This window comes from Bos javanicus, chromosome 11, assembly GCF_032452875.1.
Source record: "Bos javanicus breed banteng chromosome 11, ARS-OSU_banteng_1.0, whole genome shotgun sequence".
In the NCBI taxonomy this organism is placed as follows: domain Eukaryota; kingdom Metazoa; phylum Chordata; class Mammalia; order Artiodactyla; family Bovidae; genus Bos; species Bos javanicus.
This window is the reverse complement of record NC_083878.1, coordinates 7,166,810-7,189,346: the sequence shown is the minus strand read 5'-3', so window position 1 is coordinate 7,189,346 and position 22,537 is coordinate 7,166,810. Positions and strand designations below refer to the sequence as shown.

General features: G+C 43.1%; 1 long non-coding RNA gene and 1 pseudogene across 3 annotated transcripts in view; one reads left to right on the top strand and one right to left on the bottom strand.

The window, feature by feature from the left end:
* The first annotated feature begins 1,140 nt into the window (after nt 1-1,140).
* The window catches only part of LOC133256753 (uncharacterized), a 64,101-nt gene continuing 42,704 nt past the window's right edge, over nt 1,141-22,537 (top strand). The window contains exon 1 of one of the 3 annotated variants that reach the window (XR_009739286.1): nt 1,141-1,519. This is a non-coding gene — a long non-coding RNA (uncharacterized LOC133256753). Of the gene's footprint in view, nt 1,520-11,429; nt 12,072-12,654; nt 12,893-22,537 lie in introns of those variants that run through there. The other 2 variants (XR_009739284.1, XR_009739285.1) reach the window with 2 other exon arrangements.
* Nucleotides 5,751-7,074, bottom strand: LOC133256506 (N-acetyllactosaminide beta-1,3-N-acetylglucosaminyltransferase 2-like; annotated as a pseudogene).

Sequence of the window (22,537 nt, the reverse complement as noted above, 5' to 3'; positions counted from 1 at the left end):
TGGTATTATTCTACATAGCACTACATATCCATACTTAGAGTTCGGAAATGTCTCACTTAACAAGAGAGTTGAATTTTCATATCCAGTCTCTTATGATGTAACATGTCATATAACCTCTGAGAAAGTCCACTGTCCACAAGTCAGAGAACAAGTATAAAAAGACAAAGAAAGTGTTAATATTACAACGCAAATGACTGACTTCAGAGGTCTTTTTAAAGGCTCTTGGGGATGCCCTGGGGCTCTCTACTCCAAGGTCCCCTAGGTAAGCCAGAAGTGAGGATCTTTATTACTTTTCCCCTGGCATTAGCATTAAGTGAGGTTCCTCTGTATTAAGAGCAAAGAGTCGCACACAACTTAGCAACTAAACAACAAACAACAACACATTATCATTTTAAGCAGCTGACACCAAAATTATATACCCTCCTCTCCCTTCACTCTTCCAAACCTCAGAATTTGAAAAAGATTTTCTTGATTAAATAAATGTGTTCTTTTATTTGTACAGATCAAGAGATATAATTAAGAACATATATTTTGAGACTCCATCTCTGCTGCTGCTGCTAAGTCGCTTCAGTCGTGTCCGACTCTGTGCAACCCCATAGACGGCAGCCCACCAGGCTCCCCCATCCCTGGGATTCTCCAGCCAAGAACACTGGAGTGGATTGCCATTTCCTTCTCCAATGCATGAAAGTGAAAAGTGAAAGTGAAGTCGCTCAGTTGTGTCCGACTCTTTGCGACCCCATGGACTGCAGCCTACCAGCCTCCTCTGTCCATGGGATTTTCCAGGCAAGAGTACCAGAGTGGGGTACCATTGCCTTCTCTGGATTCCATCTCAGAGACTGACAAAAACTTTCTGTAGTAGGGGAAAACTTTGAATTCTGTTACAAGTTAATCACTAAAGGGATGTTGCCTGTAAGCTTTAATTAGACATAATGGCCCATCTCTGAGAACCCTGCAGCCCAGGTAATGATCATTAAGCCAAAAAGACCTCGGATTAGCTCCCAGCAGAGAGCCAGATGAGGTTCACCTGTGACTGACTGCAGAGAGGAAGAAATTCCCAGGTCACCTCCAGAGGCTGAGGTGAACCAGGAAGTGTTTGACTTATTTCCGCCCTCCCTACCTCGCCTCCCTGCCCCGCCCTCCTTAATATAAAAGAAGCCAGAATTCTAACTCAGGGAAGATGGCTCCCTGAGAGGGTGGCAGTCTTTTATATTTTGGGTCTGCTGGCTTTCTAAATAAAGTCCTTATTCCTTGCCCACCAACTCGCCTCTGGGCTTACTGGTCTATTATGTGGCGAGGAGTATAAAATTAGACTTGGTAACAAGTTTTGATCAAACTTGCCAGGAGCCACTGGGGCTCACGGCCAGCCGACCCTGGTTGGGGAATATTCGGGAAAGGCACTGACAGTTGCCAGGACCACTTGTCCAAGGAGCTTCCCTTCAGAGTTCTGGCTGCCTCAGCACCGGGCAGCTGAAGCAAGGAATCAACATTAAGGAGCTGAAGTGCTGCCCCCATAGATAAGGTAGTCCCTCTGGTGTGTACAGCCAGCAACTTTATTTCCTCTTGTTTGGGGATTTTTTGTTTTTTCTTCGGTGGAATAAACCAGTTTGTTTTGTGTTTGTTTTGTGAGTGGAGCACCCAGAGGGAAGAATCGCTAGGCGTTTTTTTTAACCCAATTTCTGTGTCTATCCAGCCCCAATTCTTGACGTGCTTAGAACTACCCCTCCTTTCTAAAGATTTATTCATTTGGCTATTCTGGGTCTTTGTTGCATCGAGGGCTTTCTCTAGCGGTGAGCAGGGGCTACCCTCTAGTCGTGGTATGCAGGCTTCTCATGCTGCAAAGTGCAGGCACTAGGGTACCTCAGTAACTGTGAGGAAGGAGAGGAGCAGCTTGCCCTGACTGGAGTGACTCCATTTTAAAAGAAAGGGAACTCCATCTTACATTCTCGGTGAACTTTGGACTATGTATCTGGGAGGCCATGGAGATAAAACACCAAAAACCAGCAGGCCTCCCAGGCACCTGGAAACCAGACCAGCCTGACCCCATACCTAGACCTTCCAGAGTCAAAAGGAATAAAGTGACCTCTATGTAATCATTCACTATCTGTAATCTTAATAATACCCATTGATGTAAGTTAGACTGTATGACCAGAAATGTAAATTTATGGCTGTTACCTGATTGTATCTTGTACTAACATTGTCCAGGGTGGGCTTTAGAGGATTTGGGGGTTGTGGGCTTGGTCATGTATGCTTTGGGTATAAAAGGTTGTCACAAAAATCAGTTAGGGTCCCTGGCTAGAGAGGAAGCTCTGCCTCGGACCCACCAGTGTAATAAACTGCACTCTGCTATCCACACTGTCCTTCTGAGTGAGTTTGCCTCCCAGGGCATTTGGCTATAAAAGTGGTGGCTCCTGGGCTCTAGAGCACAGGCTCAGTCATTGTCCTTAGTTATGCCACGGCATATGGGATCTTCCAGGACCAGGAATCGAACCTGTGTCTCCTGCCTTGGTAGGTAGATTCTGAACCCACTGAGCCGCAGGGAAGCCCAGAACTATCCCTCCTCATAGGAATCAATTAGAAAATCCAGTGTTAGTTCCTGGGGCACAGGAACTTGGCCTGGTATTGCCATCTAAGACCCAACAGGGCCCCCAGTTTGAGTCAGAAACCACTCCCAAGGCAGGCAATTTCTCTTATATAATCAGCTTGTGCTGCTTGTGTACTAAGTTGCTTCAGTCATGTCTGATTTTCTGCGACCCTGTGGACTGTAGCCCACGAGGCTCCTCTGTGCATGGGATTCTCCAGGTGAGAGTACTCGAGTGGGTTGCCATGCCCTCCTCCAGGGGATCTTCTTAACCCAGGGATCGAACTTGCATCTCTTATGTTTCCTTCATTGGCAGGTGGGTTCTTTACCACTCGCCCCACAATCAGCTTTTAGGGGACCTAAACGCAAACAACCAGCCAGGTGGGTTTTTCAGACTCCTTTTATTGGAAAGATTGAAACCCTCCTTAGAGAGAGGATCTGTTCCACCTGAAGCCCTCTTGGCAGCACGCACAGCTGAACCACACTGGGACCCTGGTGAGGGAAGGATTCCCTTATCAGAGCACTCCCAAGGGTGCAAGTTGATGGGGGTCTTTGAAAAAGGGAATGCAAGCAAAGCAACTTGAACAAAATACAAGAAATTCATAATAAGTACTCCTTTGACTTCTTGGAAAAGCTTTATTGGGCCTACAGACATACTAATGCAGGTTCCAAGGCCCTTGAAAATATTAGAATGGTAAATTTGGCCTTTTTTGAAGAGACGGGGTGCAAAGTGCCTCATATTAGGAGAAAAATTGCCAAATTGAGTGTATTTGGAATGAACCTAATGCACTTTCTGAATTGGTAGATGTTGCTCTTAAAGTGTTCAGTTTTGGAGAATGAACATAGAAGATAAATATGCAAAACAAAAATGCCATTTTTTTTTGGGAGTGGCATTGGTTTCCTGGAAGGCAAGTAACCCGAAGAAATTAAGCCACCACTGGGGAAGGAACAATGCCCTACTGTCAGGAGGAATAACATTGGAACACAGAATGTTGTTGTTTAGTCACTAAGTCGTGTCCAACTCTTTGCGACCCCATGGACTGCAGCATGCCAGACTTGCCCATCACCAACTCCCCGACTTGCTCAAACTCATGTTCATTGAGTCAGTGATGCCATCCAACCATCTCACCCTCTGTCATCCTCTTCCTCTCCTGCTTTCAATCTTTCCCAGCATCAGGGTCTTTTCCAATGAGTCAGCTCTTCGAATCAGGCGGCCAAAGTATTGAAGCTTCAGCATCAGTCCTTCCAATGAATATTCAGGGTTGATTTCCTTTAGGGTTGACTGTTTTGATCTCCTTGCAGTCCAAGGAAAACACTTTGCACTAAGCTAAAACTTAAGAGGAAAATTTTTTCTAAATGTACAATGTGAGAGTTGCGAATTAAGTTTTATTTGGAGCAAAATGAGGATTCTATGGTCCAAGGGACGGCATCTCAGATAGTTCTGAGAAAATACTCCAAAGATGCAGGGGAAACGTCAGTATATATGTGATTTTAGTGAAGAAGTGCATGCAGTCTGTACATATATTTTCACAAGGTTTCTACTAGTCAAGAGGAGCAGTCGTCACCATGAAGGATTTTAGTGTTTTTTCTAAATAGAAGGGGCTTCCCTGGTGGCTCAGTCGGTAAAGATCCCGCCTGCCAATGCAGGAGACTCAGGTTTGATCCCTGGGTAGGGAAGATCCCCTGAAGAAGGAAATGGCAACCCCCTCCAGTATTCTTGCCTTGGGAATCCCATGGACACAGGAGACTGGCTGGCTACAGTCCATGGGGTTGCAAAGAGTTGGACATGACTGAGTGACTAAGCAACAACAGATATGAGGAGTTTGGGCTCCCCCTCCTCACCCAAGCACAGAATGCTGCATTGCTGCTCTCCACCCTGAACTCCTTTTAGGGAGTGTTGAAAATCAGTAGCTGCAGCAGCACCTGATTTAATCCTTGTAGAGGAAGATGGCAAGTGCCAATTTGTAGTTGACACAGCAAAAGAGGTTCTCTATCATGCCTCTATCATGGTAGAAAGAAGGGAACACTTGGTAGAAAGAAGAGTGAACAGGGAGTCCAGGGGCTCCTATGGACCTGAGGTGCCCAATTCCCCACAGGAACCCAGGTAAAAGCTGACAGTGGGGGGAATGAGCTGGTGAACTTTCTGATAGACCTCACCCTGAAGTTTTTCACCAGAACATGGTTTCAGCCTGTAGATGGTGCTCATGACCACCCCAGCCAAGGAGACACAGCTCCATCCCCCCGGAAGGTCGATGAAAAGACCAGAAGTGTGTGTAGGCTCGTTTGCAGTCTTCTCAGTGTCTAGTGATCTTTTTTCTTTAGATACTATCTTGTTAACACAGTTTGTTCATGAGATTACTGAAAGGGGATCTAGAAGTAATACAGCTATTAATAGCAGGATTAGTAAGGTCATATGTGTATTCACTTAATTCCACAATCATGTCCGATGACACCCCATAGATTGTAGCCTGCCAGGCTCCTCTGTCCATGGGATTTTCCAGGAAAGAATACTGGACTGAGTTGCCTTTTCCTTCTCTGGGGGATCTTCCCAACCCAGGGATCGAACTTGCACCTCCTGCATTGGCAGGTGGGTTCTTTGCCACTGAGCCACCTGGGAAGCCCCAGTAAGGTCGTAAGTAACAAGTTATAAAGTTCTACTAGGTGCAGCCCAGTATACTGCAGGTCATCTGACTTAGTCTATACCAATTCTTATCTTCAAGGGAAATTATCTATTGGCATTGTCCATAAGACACCCAGCCCAATTTCCTAGTGTTACTAGGCTTAGTATTTAATTGTTCCCAACAAAAGGGAGTTTTTAAGCTTAAATGACCAATGAGTGAAGTGAGTGAAGTTGCTCAGTCATGTCCAACTCTTTGCGACCCTGTGGACTGTAGCCCCCCAGGCTCCTACATCCATGGGATTCTCCAGGCAAGAATACTGGAGTGGGTTGCCATTTCCTTCTCCAGGGGATCTTCCCGACCCAGGGATTGAACCCAGGTCTCCCGCATTGCAGGCAGATGCTTTGTCATCTGAATTGAAGGGTTTAGAGGCCGTCAAAGGGACATGACCTATAAAGGCAATTTTGATGGTTTTACATAGAAATGACCTCTGATGGAGGAGAACACAAATGGGAACTATTTGAGGTACATTTCTATGTAAAATGTAGTTTGCATATAATTCAGCATTTTAAATGAGCACTCTGCAACCGAGACCAAATATCAATCATCTCCTGAGGTTTTCTACTATGTACCAACATCAAATCTACATAGGAACAAATGTTACTACTGCTTTTCTCTTCTATATCAAATGTCCTGAAGCCTTTGTGTCTCTCTGGAGCGAGGCCGAGTTTCTGAAGGCACATTCCAGTATAAACATCATCGATGGGGTAGAAAAGGACCCGATCAGTCACATTGTACAGTCTCAGGGCCAGGTGGCCAGAGTAGAGGAATCCGCCTCCTCCTGCATAAGGCGGGTAGACGCCAGTGTAAACAACTTCCGGGATGTAGTACTTGAGTTTCTTATCCCGATGAGATCCAGCATTATGAATCACGTCACCAATAAACAAATCTTTGGCTTTGTTCCCGGATAAGCTATTCAAGTAATTCAGGAGATGATGGGTGTTCACAAAAACATCATCATCGCCCTTGAACACAAACTCGGCATTTGGGCAGGAAGTGCTCACCCAAAAGAAAGAGTACTTCTTTCAGAGACAAGTTGAAGAATGTATCTCTGTAGTTCCACGAAAGAATGTCTTGGTGCTTCTCACTCTCAAATTTCAGCATATCTGAAAGGTCAGGATGGTTGTCCTCTGTGGGGGTCTGGCCCAGTAAGAAGACTCGCACCACTGTTTGGTTCCCCACATTGGTTTCTTTGCCCCAAGATTCCCAAATTGCTTGCTTTCTATTGAAATGTGAAGTTAGGGACTTAATCACCAGCAATAAGAAGGGCTTCTTTGCACACTTGTCTGGTTGGTCTATAAGCAGTGAATAATTTCAACATCTCAAATATAGCAGAAAGTCTTTAAATCTGTCTGGCAAACTGTCGAAACCTGAAACCATTGACATGACCCTCAGGTCAGGTTCACAGTAATTCACATGGCTTATATTGGAGAATCGGTATGCTTCTCCTGTCTGGTTGGCTAACGTGTTCAAAATGGGATTGAACCTCCTGTTCAGCTTTTCTTGTTCCTTGTTCCAGTATGCCCGAGGAAGGTCAGCTATCTTCCAGAACCTTTCTTTAGGTATTATTACTTCCCCCTTTCCATTTTTTTCTTGGCTACTGCTTTTGGAGACTTCCACAATCAAATAAATGAAGACATTTACCATCATCAGGATTCCCAACAACTTTATTCTTCGACGTCCAACACTCATTTCTCATATCTTGTCTGGGAGCAGCTCCTGCTCGGCGGGGCGGGGGCGGGAGATCTTGGCTGCATCCACGTCCCGGCCGCTCCACGCGGCTCAGCCCGGCGACCACAGCCGCTCTCACTCCATGTGTGGCCTATTAAATGACCAATAGCCTGATGTTAATAACAAGAGTCCATCCCATAAAATTTTGGCTAAATTTTTTCTTGTTTCCTTGATTGAGCTTGAGTAACTTTAGAGGAAAATTCATATCTATGGTCAAGGTCAGAGCATATATTACTAATTGGCCAGGTGAGGGAAACCCACCTAGTAATGTCAGTAGTCTCTGAAACAGACGTTAATTTCTTTCCTCTAGAATAAATGTCCTAAGAGCCTAAGGGCCATGGAGTGGAGAAATCCATCAAAGTAACCCAAGAATATTGGGTATAGGTGTGTATATTAGTGGCTCAGTTGTGTTCGACTCTTTGTGATACCATAGACTGTAGCCCACCAGTCTTTTCTGTCCATGGAATTCTCCAGGCAAGAATCCTGGAGTGGGTAGCCATTCCCTTCTCCAGGGGATCTTCCCAACCCAGGGATTGAACCCAGGTCGCTCACATTGCAGGCAGATTCTTTACCGTCTGAGCCATCAGGGAAGCCCACTGTGTATAGGTAACTGACCATAAACCAAGCAATTGTGTTAACTTTGCATAAGAGCATGAAATACAGTTGGTTCCTAAGCAAAAGTGTAAGCAGTTATCAAAGCGATTGGTATGCATGTCTGGTCCAGCATCTTGGGTCAGCTCTCCACTTCAGATGTCATCTTCTCCTTAACCTGATCTGGTAGCTTTTTCTCTGAGCGGTGTTTTAAGGTGATTTTGAGGTCAATAGTCCTCTATATGGACAAGTGCAGTGCCCTTTCTAAGTGGAAATATTAATCCAAGAGTCAATTCCCATTTCTTTTGCTGTAGAGGCGATAGTTCAGAGTATCTAATAAAGGTCCTTCCATCTTAATTGGAGACAGGCCTTTTAATTACTGTATTTTCATGGGGCATCTGATCTCTATCCAATGATTACTGAAATAAGCATTAGAAACTCAGTATCCTTTTAATAAATTAATTAAACATTGAAACAATATAACATAACAGCAAGGAACTATCTGGGAACTGAGCCTTAGTCAATACACCTCAATTAACAAAACTAGAATTTAATATCTTCTGAAACATTCTTTTTCTCTCTAAAATTACACTTCTACCAAATACAGCCAAATAAAGATTAAGCGTTTTTTTTGTTTTTTTGTTTTTTTTCAAAATGAGCTCTGGTTCTTTATCATATAGGCTCTTTTTTCATTTGTTTTATTTTTTTTAAACATACTCTTTCTTAGTTGCTTTATTTTAAACAACAAAGCACTATTTGGGGAAATCACATTAGCCCTCCTGACTCAGTCAATGTTAGTTTCAGATGTTTAAAGGGGTCACCTACCAGATATGGGAAAAAAAGACAACGAAGTTTGACAGGGATTTAGCATTTATTCTGGGGGTTATGAACTCATAGTTATCGTGTAGGCTCCTTTACTCTGGCCCTGCTAGAAATTTCCATAAAGTATCTTGATATTAAACCTTTTATTTTTTATTGAAATATATTTACAATACATTGTTAGTTTCAGGTGTACAGCAAAGTGATTCAGTTATACACTTCTATATCTACTCTTTTTCAGATTCTTTTCCTTTATCAGTTCAGTTCAGTCGTTCAGTCATGTCCGACTCTTTGTGACCCCATGAACCGCAGCACGCCAGGCCTCCCTGTCTATCACCAACTCCCGAAGTCCACCCAAACTCATGTCCATTGACTTGGTGACGCCATCCAACCATCTCATCCTCTGTTGTCCCCTTCTCCTCCTGCCCTCAATCTTTCCCAGCATCAGGGTCTTTTCCAATGAGTCAGCTCTTCGTATCAGGTGGCCAAAGTAATAGAGTTTCAGCTTCAACATCAGTCCTTCCAATGAATACCCAGGACTGATCTCCTTTAGGATGGACTGGCTGGATCTTCTTGCAGTCCAAGGGACTCTCAAGAGTCTTCTCCAACACCACAGTTCAAAAGCATCAATTCTTCGGCACTCAGCTTTCTTTGAAGCCCAACTCTCACATCCATACGTGACCACTGGAAAAACCATAGCCTTGACTAGATGAAACTTTGTTGACAAAGTAATGTCTCTGCTTTTTAATGTGCTGTCTAGGTTGGTCATAACTTTCCTTCCAAGGAGTAAGCGTCTTTTAATTTCATGGCTGCAATCACCATCTGCAGCGATTTTGGAGCCCAAAAAAATAAAGTCAGCCACTGTTTCCACTGTTTCCCTTATAAGTTATTACAATATAGTAGAGTTCCCTGTGCTATACATGAGATCCTTGTAATCTATTTTATATATAGTAGTGTGTACTTGTTAATCACAAATTCTTAATTTACCCCTCCTCACTTTCCCCTTTGTTAACTGGAAGTTAGTTTTCTATATGAGTATATTTCTGCTTTGTACGTAGGTTCATTTGCATAATTTCTTTTAGATTCAACATATAAATCATATCATATGATATTTTTCTTTGGCTTCACTTCTCTAGGTCCATCCATGTTGCAGCAAATGGCATTGTTTCATTCTTTTCTATGGCTAAGTAGTATTCTATTGTATCTATGCACCACATCTTTATCCATTTGTCTGTCAATGGACATTTAGACATTTAGGTTGCGTCCATGCCTTGGCTATTGTAAACAGTGCTACTGTGAACTCTGGGGTGCATGTATCTTTTTGAGTTAGAATTTTTGTCTTTCCTGGCTGGATATATGCCCATGAGTGGGATTGTAGGATCGCATGATAGCTCTAATTTTTTAAAGGAATTTTCATACTGTTATCCATAGGGGTGTACCATTTCTCCAGTCCTTTCTTTCTTTTTCTGGAACTCCATTATTGCACCAATAATGCACACATTGGTGTATTTGATGTTATTCCACAGGTCTCTTAAACTGTCCTCATTTTCTTTCATTCATTTTTTTTTTCCCATTCCATGGCAGTGATATCCACTACTCTGTCTTCTCATTTAACTTCTGCCTAGTTTTTCTGCTATTGATTTCTTCTCATGTATTTTCATTTCAGTAATTGTAGCCTTCAGCTATGCTGGGTGATTCTTTATAATTTCTAACTCTTTTTAAAAAATTCCTTTAATTTCTCTTGCTGTTTCTCCATTCTATTCCTGAGTTCTTGGATCATCTTTACAATCATTGCTCTGAACCCTTTCTCAGGTAAATTTCCTTCTCCACTTATTCTTCTGGGGTTTTATTTTGTTCCATCTTGTAAAACATTGGGTTTCCCTGGTGGCTCAGTCAGTAAAGAATTCCCCTGTAATGCAGGAGACTTGGGTTCAATGCCTGGGTCAGAAAGCTCCCCTCAAGAAGGGTATGGTAACCCACTCTAGGATTCTTGCCTGGAGAATCCCATGGACAGAGGAGCCTGGGGGGCTACAGTCCATGGGGTCACAAGAGCTGGACATGACTTAGTGACTAAACCACCAATGAAATGTATTCCTTTGCTGTCTCATTTTGTGTCAATTTCTATGTGTATTTTTATGCATGTGGACGTTAGTTATGTTTCTTGACCTTGAAGACGTGGCCTCTGTAGGGAATGTCCTGTTGTCCCATCAGTAACACCTCCCTCTCATCACCCAGGGGCCAGATAGTCCCAGGGTAGATTCTGATCTGTGTTAGCAGACTCATCTCTGCAGGCTGTGGGACCATAATTTTCTTGCTTCTGGTATCTACACCCTAGTGCATGAGACTGTCTAGAGACTTGTTTGGGTGTCCTGGTGGGAGGGTGCTGGTACTGGCCCACCCGTGGTAGAGCTGGGTCTTGGCACTTTGGTGGGTAGGGTCCTGTCAAGTGGTGCATCTAGAGGTGGGTGCTGTGGGTTCAGGAAGTCTTCAGGCCTGTCTGCTGATGGGTAGGACTGGGTTCCCTCCCTGTTGGTTGCTTGGCCTGAGGCATTGCATCACTGAAGCTGATAGGATGTTGTCAAGGTCAAGTCTTGGTGCCAAAATGCAGCTGTCCAGGAGAGCTTGTGCTGATGAATGCTCCCTGATAATTCTGCCCCCAGTGTCCTTTCCCCAGAATGAGCCACAGTCACCCCCACCCCCATATCCTTAGGAGACCCTGCAGACCAGCAGGTAGGCATGGGCGAGCCCTCTAGGAAGTCACTACTTCTGCCTTTGGTCATGGGCACCCTCCATGGCTGTAGTGTCTGTTTCCCCCAGTCCCATGGGGCACCTTCTGTCAAGCTCTGCTGGCCTTTAAATCAAATGCTCTGGGGACTTCTCCTCCCAAGCCAGACTCCCAGGCTGATGTGGGACTCAGAACTCTCACTTGTGTGGGACAACCTCTGCAAAATAATTATTCTCCAGTTTATGAGTCACTGACCCAATGTGGTAGGAGATTTGATTACCTAGGCAGTGTATCACCTCCTACCATCTCATTGTGGTTTCTTCTTTGTCTTTGGGAGTAGAATATCTTGTTTGCAGCAGAGGAGGACAGAGGATGAGATGGTTAGATAGCATCACTGACTCAGTGGATATGAACTTAAGCAAACTCCAGAAGATAGTGAAGGACAGGGAAGCTTAGCGTGCTGCCATCCATGGTATCGCAAAAAGTGTGACTCAACTTAGGTGACTGAATAACAACAACTTGTTTGCTAGGTTCCAGTTTGTTTCATTAATGGTTGAGCAGTTGTGGTTTTGCTGTGCTCGTAAGAGGAGGTGAGCTCAAGGTGGTCTACTACATTATCACCTTTCCAGAATTCTCGTGTGAACCCACTGGAGAGCTTGTCTAGTGAGGTGACAACACTGGATCACTGGGTAGACACATCTTCAACTGTATTTGGTGATCCTTAGCTTTCTCCACATTAGTATCCTTTAGAGCAGGGGTCCCCAACCTCCGGAGTCTAATGCCTGATGATCTGAGGTGGCGCTGATGTAATAATGAGAGAGGTAAAGTGCACAATTAATGTGCTTGAAAGATCCTGAAACCATCTGTCCCACCCCAGTCCATGGAAAATTTGTCTTCCATGAAACCGGTCTCTGCTGCCAAAAAAAGTTAGGGGCCCCTGCTTTACAGGGTAAGCATTTCTTGCTTCATGTTCCTACCAACATTTGGTAATTTTGGTAGGAATATCTGGCACATTTTACATTGTGCCAGTTTTTGCCAGTCCAGTGATATAAAAGCTATCATGTGGTTTTATTTTACATTCTCTAATTAATAGGAAGGTGGGATATCCTTGCCCGTGTATATCCTGTGTCCTCTGTGTGAAATTCCTTCTTTCTCATGTTTTTTTTTTTTTTTTCTCCATTTTACCCACCTGGTTGTTGGTCTTCTTCTCATTGATTTGTAGTGAGTGAGTGAGTGAAGTTGCTTAGTCATGTCTGACCCTTGCGATACCATGAACTGATACCATGGACTGTAACCCACTAGGCTCCTCTGTCTGTGGGATTCTCCAGGCAAGAATACTGGTGTGGGTTGCCACTTCTTTCTCCAGGGGATCTTCCTGACCCATGGACTGAACACATGTCTCCTGCACTGGCAGGCAGATTCTTTACCACTGAGCCATGTGAGAAGTCCTCCTTGACTTTTACTCTGAGTAAATGAATCTCAGGCTGCCCTTGTGGCTTAACTGGTAAAGAATCTGCCTGCAATGCGGGAGACCTAGGTTCAATCCCTGGGTTGGGAAGTTCCCCTGGAGAAGGGAAAGGCTACCCACTCCACTATTCCATCCTGGAGAATTCTATGGACTGTATAGTACATAGCGTCACAAAGAGCTGGATGCAACTGAGAAGCCCCAGCAAGACGGTACTACGCACTGGAGTGGTGGCTGCGTGGCGCTGGAGTGACTGTGAAAAGATACCCCATGTCAAAGGGCAAAGGAGAAGCCCCAGCAAGATGGTAAGAGGGGCGAATTTGCATTTGGAATCAAACCCCATTCCTCCCAGAGACCCTCAGAGGGCTCAAACAAATATTGTGTGCACCAGGACCCAGAGATCCCACAGAGACTGAGCCAGAACTGTGTTTGGGTGTCTCCTGTGGAGGTATGGATCAGCATTGGACTGCTGCAGGGCCAGGGGCTCTGGATGCAGCAGACTTGGGTATGGCATAGGCCCTCTTGGAGGAGGCCACCATTAACCCCATCATTGAGCTGCTGGAACTTACACAGGACTGGGAAGCAGACACTTGGAGGGGCACAAACAGAACCTTGTACACACCAGGACCCAGGAGAAAGGAGCAGTGACCCCACAAGAGACTGACTCAAACTTGCCCAGGAGTGTTCAGGAGTCTCTGGTGGAAGCCTGGGTCAGCAGTGGCCTGCTACAGGGTTGGGGGCACTGAGTGTAGCAGTGTGTGCATGGGACCTTTTGAAGGAGGTCACCATTAGCTTCATTACCTCCACCATAGTTCAATTCAGTTTAGTTGCTCAGTTCTGTCCTACTGTTTGCTACCCCATGAACTGCAGCACTCCAGGCCTCCCTGTCCATCACCAGCTCCTGAAGTCCACCCAAACCCATGACCATTGAGTCGGTGATGCCATCCAACCATCTCATCCTCTGTCATCCCCTTCTCCTCCTGCCCTCAATCTTCCCCAGCATCAGGGTCTTTTCCAATGAGTCAGCTCTTCGCATCAGGTGGCCAAAGTATTGGAGTTTCAGCTTCAACATCAGTCCTTCCAATGAACGCCCAGGACTGATCTCCTTTAGGATGGACTGGTTGGATCTTCTTGCAGTCCAAGGGACTCTCGAGAATCTTTTTCAACACCAGAGTTCAAAAGCATCATTCTTCAGCGCTCAGCTTTCTTTATAGTCCAACTCTCAAATCCATACGTGACCACTGGAAAAACCATAGCCTTGACTAGACAGACCTTTGTTGGCAAAGTAATGTCTCTGCTTTTTAATATGCTGTCTAGGTTGGTCATAACCTTCCTTCCAAGGAGTAAGGGTCTTTTAATTTCGTGGCTGCAATCACCATGTGCAGTTTGACCCCAGGTAAATAACAGGGAGGGAACACAGCTCCACCCATCAACAGAAAATTGGATTAAAGATTTACTGAGCATGGCCCCACCCATCAGAACAAGACCCAGTTTCCCCCTCAGTCAGTTTCTCCCATCAGGAAGCCTCCATAAGCCTCTTAGCCTTTTCCATCAGAGGGTAGACAGAGTGAAAGCCAAATCACAGAAAACTAAGCATGTGATCACATGGTCCACAGCCTTGTCTAACTCAATGAAACTATGAGCCATGCCATGTATGGCCACCCAAGATGGGTCATGATGGAAAGTTCTGACAAAATGTGGTCCACTGGAGAAGGGAATGGCAAAACACTTCTGTATTCTTGGCTTGAGAACCCCATGAACAGTATGAAAAGGCAAAAAGATAGGATCCTGAAAGTTGAACTCCTCCAGTTGATAGGAGCCCAATATGCTCCTGGAGATCAGTGGAGAAATAACTCCAGAAAGAATGAAGAGACAGAGCCAAAGCATAAACAACACCCAGTTTTGGATGTGACTGGTGATAGAAGTAAAGTCTGATGCTATAGAGAGTAATAGTGCATAGGAACCTGGAATGTTAGATCCATGAATCAAGGCAAATTGGAAGTGGTCAAACAGGAGATGGCAAGAGTGAACATTAACATTCTAGGAATCAGTGAACTAAAATGGACTGGAATGGGTGAATTTAACTCAGATGACCATTATATCTACTCTTGTGGGCAAGAATCCCTTAGAAGAAATAGAGTAGCCATCAGAGTCAACAAGAGAGTCCAAAATGCAGTATTTGGATGCAATTTCAAAAACAACAGAATGATTTCTGTAATTTCCACAGCAAACCATTCAGTATCACAGTAATCCAAATCTATGCCCCAATGAGTAATGCTGAAGAAGCTGAAGTTGAACGGTTCTATGAAGACCTACAAGACTTTCTAGAACTAACACCCAATGTCCTTTTCATGGTAGGGACTGGAATGCAAAAGTAGGAAGTCAAGAAACAGCTGGAGTGACAGGAAAATTTGTCCTTGGAGTACAAAATGAAGCAGGGCAAAAGCTAGTAGAGTTTTGCCAAGAGAACGCACAGGTCATAGCAATAACCCTCTTCCAACAACACAAGAGAAGACTCTACACATGGATATCACCAGATGGTCAATACCAAAACCAGATTGATTATATTCTTAGCAGCCAAAGATGGAGAAGCTTTATAAGGTCAGCAAAAACAAGGCTGGGAGCTGACTGTGGCTCAGATCATGAACTCCTTATTCCCAAATTTAGAATTAAATTGAAAAAGTAGGGAAAACCACTAGACCATCAGGCATGACCTAAATCAAATCCTTTATGATTATACAGTGGAAGTAACAAATAGATTCAAGGGATTAGATCTGAAACAGAGTGCTGAAGAACTATGGACAGAGTTCATGACATTGTACAGGAGACAGTTATCAAGACCATCCCCAAGAAAAATAAATGCAAAAACGCCAAATGGCTGTCTGAGGAGGCCTTACAAATAGCTGTGAAATGAAGAGAAGCAAAAAGCAAAGGAGAAAAGGAAAGATACACCCGTTGGAATGCAGAGTTCCAAAGAAAAACAAGGAGAGATAAGAAAGCCTTCCTCAGCGATCAATGCAAAGAAATAGAGGAAAGCAACAGAATGGGAAAGACTAGAGATCTCTTCAAGAAAATTAGAGATACCAAGGGAATATTTCATGCAAAGATGGGCTTGATAAAGGACAGAAATGGTATGGACCTAACAGAAACAGAAGATATTAAGAAGAGGTGGCAAGAATACACAGAAGAATTGTACAAAAAATATCATCATGACCCAGATAATCACGATGGTGTGATCACTCACCTAGAGCCAGACATCCTGGAATGTGAAGTCAAGTGGGCCTTAGGAAGCATCACTACAAATAAAGCTAGTGGAGGTGATGGAATTCCAGTTGAGCTATTTCAAATCCTGAAAGATGATGCTGTGAAAGTGCTGCACTCAATATGCCAGCAAATTTGGAAAACTCAGCAGTGGCCACAAGACTGGAAAAGGTCAGTTTTCATTGCAATCCCAAAGAAAGGCAATGCCAAAGAATGCTCAAACTACTGCACAATTGCACTCATCTCACACGCTAGTAAAGTAATGCTCAAAATTCTCCAAGTCAGGCTTCAGTAATACGTGAACTGTGAACTTGCAGATGTTCAAGCTGGTTTTAGAAAAGGCAGAGGAACCAGAGATCAAATTGCCAACATCCTCTGCATCATGGAAAAAGGAAGAGAGTTCCAGAAAAACATCTATTTCTGCTTTATTGACTATGCCAAAGCCTTTGACTGTGTGGATCACAATAAACTGTGGAAAATTCTATAAGAGATGGGAATACCAGACCACCTGACCTGCCTCTTGAGGATTTGTATGCAGGTCAGGAAGCAACAGAACTGGACATAGAACAACAGACTGGTTCCAAATTGGGAAAGGAGTATTTAAGGCTGTATATCGTCACCCTGCTTATTTAACTTATATGCTGAATACATCATATGTAGTACTGGGCTGGATGAAGCACAAGCTGGAATCAAGATTGCTGGGAGAAATATCAATAACCTCAGATATGCAGATGACACCACCCTTATGGCAGAAAGTGAAGAAGAACTAAAGAGCTTCTTGATGAAAGTGAAAGAGGAGAGTGAAAAAGTTGGCTTAAAGCTCAACATTCAGAAAACCAAGATCATGCATTTGGTCCCATCACTCCATGGCAAATAGATGGGGAAACAGTGGAAACAGTGACAGACTTCATATTTTTGGGCTCCAAAATCACTGCAGATGGTGACTGCAGCCATGAAATTAGAAGAAGTTTGCTCCTTGGAAGGAAAATTATGACCAACCTAGACAGTATATTTAAAAGCAGAGGCATTATTTTGCCAACAAGGTCCATCTAGTCAAAGCTATGATTTTTCCAGTAGTCATGTATGGATGTGAGAAATCAAGTAAGCTGAGTGCTTAAGAATTGATGCTTTTGAACTGTGGTGTTGGAGAAGACTTGAGAGTCCCTTGGACTGCAAGGAGATTCAACCAGTCCATCCTAAAGGAAATCAGTCCTGAATATCATTGGAAGGACTGATTCTGAAGCTGAAACTCCATTACTTTGGCCACCTGATATGAAGAGTTGACTCATTTGAAAAGACCCTGATGCTGGGAAAGATTGAAGGCAGAATGAGAAGGCGACGACAGAGGATTAGATGGCTGGATGGCATCACCGACTCAATGGACATGAGTTTGAGCAAACTCTGGGAGTTGGTGATGGACAGGGAGGCCTAGCGTGCTGCAGTCCATGGGGTTGCAAAGAGTTGGACACGACTGAGTGACTAAACTGAAGTGAACTGAAATGAATCTTCCCACTGGTTGAGCACAAAGTAAGTCAACAGGATCCTGTTAGTCTTGCTGATTCAGGTGATCCAAGCTCAGCTTCCCTTGTGGCTCAGCTGGTAAAGAATCCAGCTGCAATATGGGAGACCTGGGTTCAAAACCTGGTTGGGAAGATCCCCTGGAGAAGTGAAAGGCTACCCACTCCAGTATTCTGGCCTAGAGAATCCATGGACTACAGTCCATGGGGTTGCAGAGAGACAGGACTGATGGACTTTCACTTTTCATACCAAAAATGTCCTTCTCAGATGTCTCCCCATGAACATTTTTTCATGCATTATCTATTTCTCCCTATCTTTTAAATTCTTGCTGCTCTCATGATTCACTCGTGCTTTTTATTTTAGTAAAAATAAAATTCCCCTTTGAATCTCAGATCCTTCTTTTTCCCACCTGCTACCCTCTGTGGGGCCTCCACATTAAGTCAAACTCAACACACACACAAAGATTCTTGCCTCAACATTAAAAAGATTTCCTTTTGACAAAATCACCTATGGAAATCTCTGATTTCCTTACTGTATGCTATTTATAATTAGGCCTCAGTTAATGTTTTGGTAACCTACTGTATCAAAAACACCAAACCAGATCCCCAAACCTAGAACCAATAATCCTAAAATATACATGAAATCATACACGACCCAGACTTCCCAACGCAGTCGTGACAACAAATAACAAAGTAGGAGACATAACCCTCCCAGACACAACGCATTGTAAGCTACAGAACTCAGAGATCCTGGCACAAAAACGTGTAAAACAAACATTCTGCTAAAATTGGGCTAAATAGACACTATTATCATTTTAGGACTTTCCGGGAAACTCAGCAGGTAAAGAATCCACATGCAATGATGGAGACCCCAGTTCAATTCTGGGTTGGGAAGATCCCCTGGAGAAGGGATAGGCTACCCACTCCAGTATTCTTGGGCTTCCCTGGTGGCTCAGCTGGTAAAGAATCCACCTGCAATGTGGGAGACCTGAGTTTGATCCTTGGGAAGATCCCCTGGACAAGGGAAAGGCTACCCACTCCAGTATTCTGGCCTGAAGAATCCCCATGGACTATAGCCCACCAGGCTCCTTTGTCTGTGGGGATTGTCCAGGAATCCTGTGTCCTGCCAGGCTCCTTTGTCCATGGGGTCACAGAGTCAGACATGACAGAAGCAACTTAGCAGGCACACACCAACAGTGTAGGAGGGCTCCCTTTTTCCCACACACTCTCCAGCATTTATTATTTGTGTAGATTTTTTCATGTCCACATTTATTATTTGTGTAGACTTTTTCATGAAGGCTATTCTGATGGGTGTGAGGTGTTACAAATGAAAACCATGTTATGGTTTTGGTTTGCATTTCTCTAATCATTATCGATGTTGAGCATCTTTTCATGTGCCTTTTGGCCAGCTGTAAGTCTTTGGAGAATTATGTTGTTATGTCTTCTGCCCAACTTTTGATTCAGTTGTTTGTGCTTTTTGAATTGGAGCTGAATGAGCTGGAGATGAGTGCCTTATCTGTCACATCATTTCCAGACATCTGCCATTCCATAGATACTTTTTCATTTTGTTTATGGCTTCCTTTGCTGTGCAAAAAGCTCATGAGTCGATTAGGTCGCATTTGTTTGTTTGTTTTTTCTATTGGGAGAACGGATCTAAGAAAAAATGGTAACGATTGCTGTCAGAGAATGTTTTGCCTATGTTTTTCTCTATGAGTGCATGGTATGATGTTTCCTGTTTAAATCCACAAGCTGTTTTGGGTTGCTTTTTGCTGAAGGGTGTGCATGAGGTTCTGCTTTCAGCAATTTACTGCGGCTGGCCAGCACCACTTGCTGAGGAACCTGTCTTTCCCCCTTTGTGTATTCCTGCTTCTTCTGTCAAAGACTGGCCGTGGGGGTAGACCATAGGTGTGTGGGTTGGGGACTGGGGTTTCTGTCCTTTTCCATTGTTTCACACATCTGTTTTTGTGCCAGGACCTCTTTGCTTTGAATTCTGCAACTTACAGTGTATTGTGTGATGTCTGTGAGGGTTATGTCTCCTGCTTTGCTCTTCATTGTCAGGATTGCTTTGCCAGTTCTGGGTCACATATGATTTCCTGTGTATTTTAGGATTATTGGTTCTAGTTCTGTGGAAAATGGCATGGGTAATTTGACAGGGATTGCATTAAATCTGTAGATTGCTTTGAATAGTATAGTCATTGTGAAAACATTACTGCTATCAATCCAAAAGCATGGGATATCTTCCATTTCTTTGAGTCCTCTTCAATTTTACTTTTAGCATATTATGGCTCTCAGCATGTAAGTCTTTCATCTCCTTAGTCAGGTTTATTCCTAAGTATTTTATTTTTATGTGATTTTATATTTTTAACACTTTTTATTGTGGTACAATATGCATAACAAAACATTTATCATCTTAATCATTAAAACTTTTTCTTTTTATATTGGAGTAGAGTTAATTTGCAATGTTGTATTAATTTCATTTGTACACCCTAGTGATGTGCTTATATATAAATTCTTTTTTTTTCAGATTCTTTGCTCATATAGAATGTACAGAGTTTTAAGTAAAGTTCCCTGTGCTATGCAGTAGGTCCTTGTTGATTATATGTTTTGTATATCGTAGTTTGTAAATATTAATCTGAAACTTCTCATTCATTCTCTCCCACCACTTTTCCACTTTGGTAAAGATAAGTTTGTTTTCTCAGTCTCTGAATCTGTGAGTGTGTTTCTGTTTTGTAAATAACTTCATTTAATTTTTAAGGAACTTCTATACTGTACTTCATAGTGGCTGAATGAATGTTCATTCTCAAAACAGTATAGAAGGGTTCCTTTTTATCTATGACCTCCCCAGAATTTCTTTGTAGACATTTTAATTTTGGAGATTCTGACACTTGGGTTCAGTTCAGTTCAGTCTCTCAGTCATGTCCGACTCTTTGAGACCCCATGGACTGCAGCACACCAGGCTTCCCTGTCCATCACCAACTCCTGGAGCTTGCTCAAACTCATGTCCATTGAGATGGTGATGCCATCCAACCATCTCATTCTCTGTCATCCCCTTCTCCTCCTGCCTTCAATCTTTCCCAGCATCAGGGTCTTTTCAAATGAGTTAGTTCTTTGCATCAGGTGGCCAAAGTATTGGAGTTTCAGCTTCAGGATCAGTCCTTCCAAAGAATATTTAGGACTGATTTCCTTTAGGATTGACTGGTTCTCCTTGTAGTCCAAGGGACTCTTAAGACTCTTCTCCAACACCACCGTTCAAAAGCATCAGTTCTTTGGTGCTCAGCTTTCTTTACAGTCAAACTCTCACATCCATACATGACTAATAGAAAAACCATAGCTTTGACTAGACAGACGTGGGTTAGCAAAGTAATGTCTCTGCTTTTTAATATGCTATCTAGGTTGGTCATAGCTTTTCTTCCAAGGAGCAGGTGTCTTTTAATTTCATGACTGAAGTCACCATCTGCAGTGATTTTGGAGCCCAAAAATACAAACTCTGTTTCCATTGTTTCTTCATCTATTTGCCATGGAGTGATGGGACCAGATGCCATGATCTTAGTTTTCTAAATGTTGAGCTTTACACCAACTTTCCATTCTCCTCTTTCACTTTGATCAAGAGACTCTTTAGTTCTTCTTCACTTTCTGACATAAGGGTGGTATAATCTGCATATCTGAGGTTATTGATATTTCTCCCAGCAATCTTGATTCCAGCTCGTGTTTCTTCCAGTCCAGCATTTCTCATGATGTACTCTGCATATAAGTTAAATAAGCAGGATGGCAATATACAGCCTTGACATACTCCTTTCTCGATTTGGAGCCAGTCTGTTGTTCCATGTCCAGTTCTAACTTGTCCAGTTCTGTGCTTCTTGACTGGCATACAGATTTCTCAGGAGGCAGGTCAGGTGGTCTGGTATTCCCATCTCTTTCAGAATTTTCCACAGTTTGTTGTGATCCACACAGTCAAAGGCTTTGGCATAGTCAATAAAGCGGAAATAGATGTTTTTCTGGAACTCTCTTGCTTTGTTGATGATCCAGCGGATGTTGGCAATTTGATCTTTGGTTCCTCTGCCTTTTCTAAATCCAGCTTGAACATCTGGAAGTTCACAGTTCACGTACTGTTGAAGCCTGGCTTGGAGAATTTTGAGCATTAAAATTCAATACTTTACAATACTTTACAATCTACAATACCCAAGTGTATACTTGGGTAGTGATCCCTGATTGTAGATTTTATTTGCATTTCTCAAATAAATACTAATGTTGCATATATTTATATGTGATCTTTGGCCATCTGTATGTCTTCTTCCTTCCCTCATTCCTCAGACAGTAAAGAATCGGCCTGTAATGCAGGAGGTCTGGGTTTGATGCCCAGGTTGGGAAGATCCCCTGGAGAAGGGAAAGTCTCCCTACTTCAGTATTCTTAAAGAGCCTGGAGAATTCCACAGACAGAGGAGTCTGACAGGATCCAGACCATAGAGTCACATAGAGTTAGACACAATTGAGTGATTAACACACAAACACACACACACACACGTGTGTCTTCTTTGGAGAAATGTCTATGTAGATCTTCTGCCCATTTTTTGAATGGGTTCAAAACACTTTGTGAATATTGAAGTGAATGAGTTATATTTTGCGATTATTTAGGTGAATGAGCTGTTTGTATATTTTGGAGATTAGTCCCTAGTCTGTCCCATTGTTTGCAAATATTTTCTGCCATTCTGTGGATTGTCTTTTCATTTTGTTTGTGGTTACCTTGCTGTGCAAAACTCATGAGTAAGATTAGCTCTATACAGTCAGCAAAAACAAGACCAGGAAATGACTGTGACTCACATCATGAACTCCTTATTGCCAAATTCAGACTTATATTGAAGAAAGTGGGGGAAACCACTAGACCATTCAGGTATGACCTACATCAGATACCTTACAATTATACAGTGGAAGTGAGAAATAGATTTAAGGGACTAGATCCGATAGAGTGCCTAAAGAACTATGGACAGAGGTTAATGACATTGTACAGGAGACAGTTATCAAGACCATCCCCAAGAAAAATAAATGCAAAAACGCCAAATGGCTGTCTGAGGAGGCCTTACAAATAGCTGTGAAATGAAGAGAAATGAAAAGCAAAGAAAAAAAGGAAAGATGTATCCATCTGAATGCAGAGTTCCCAAGAATAGCAAGGAGAGA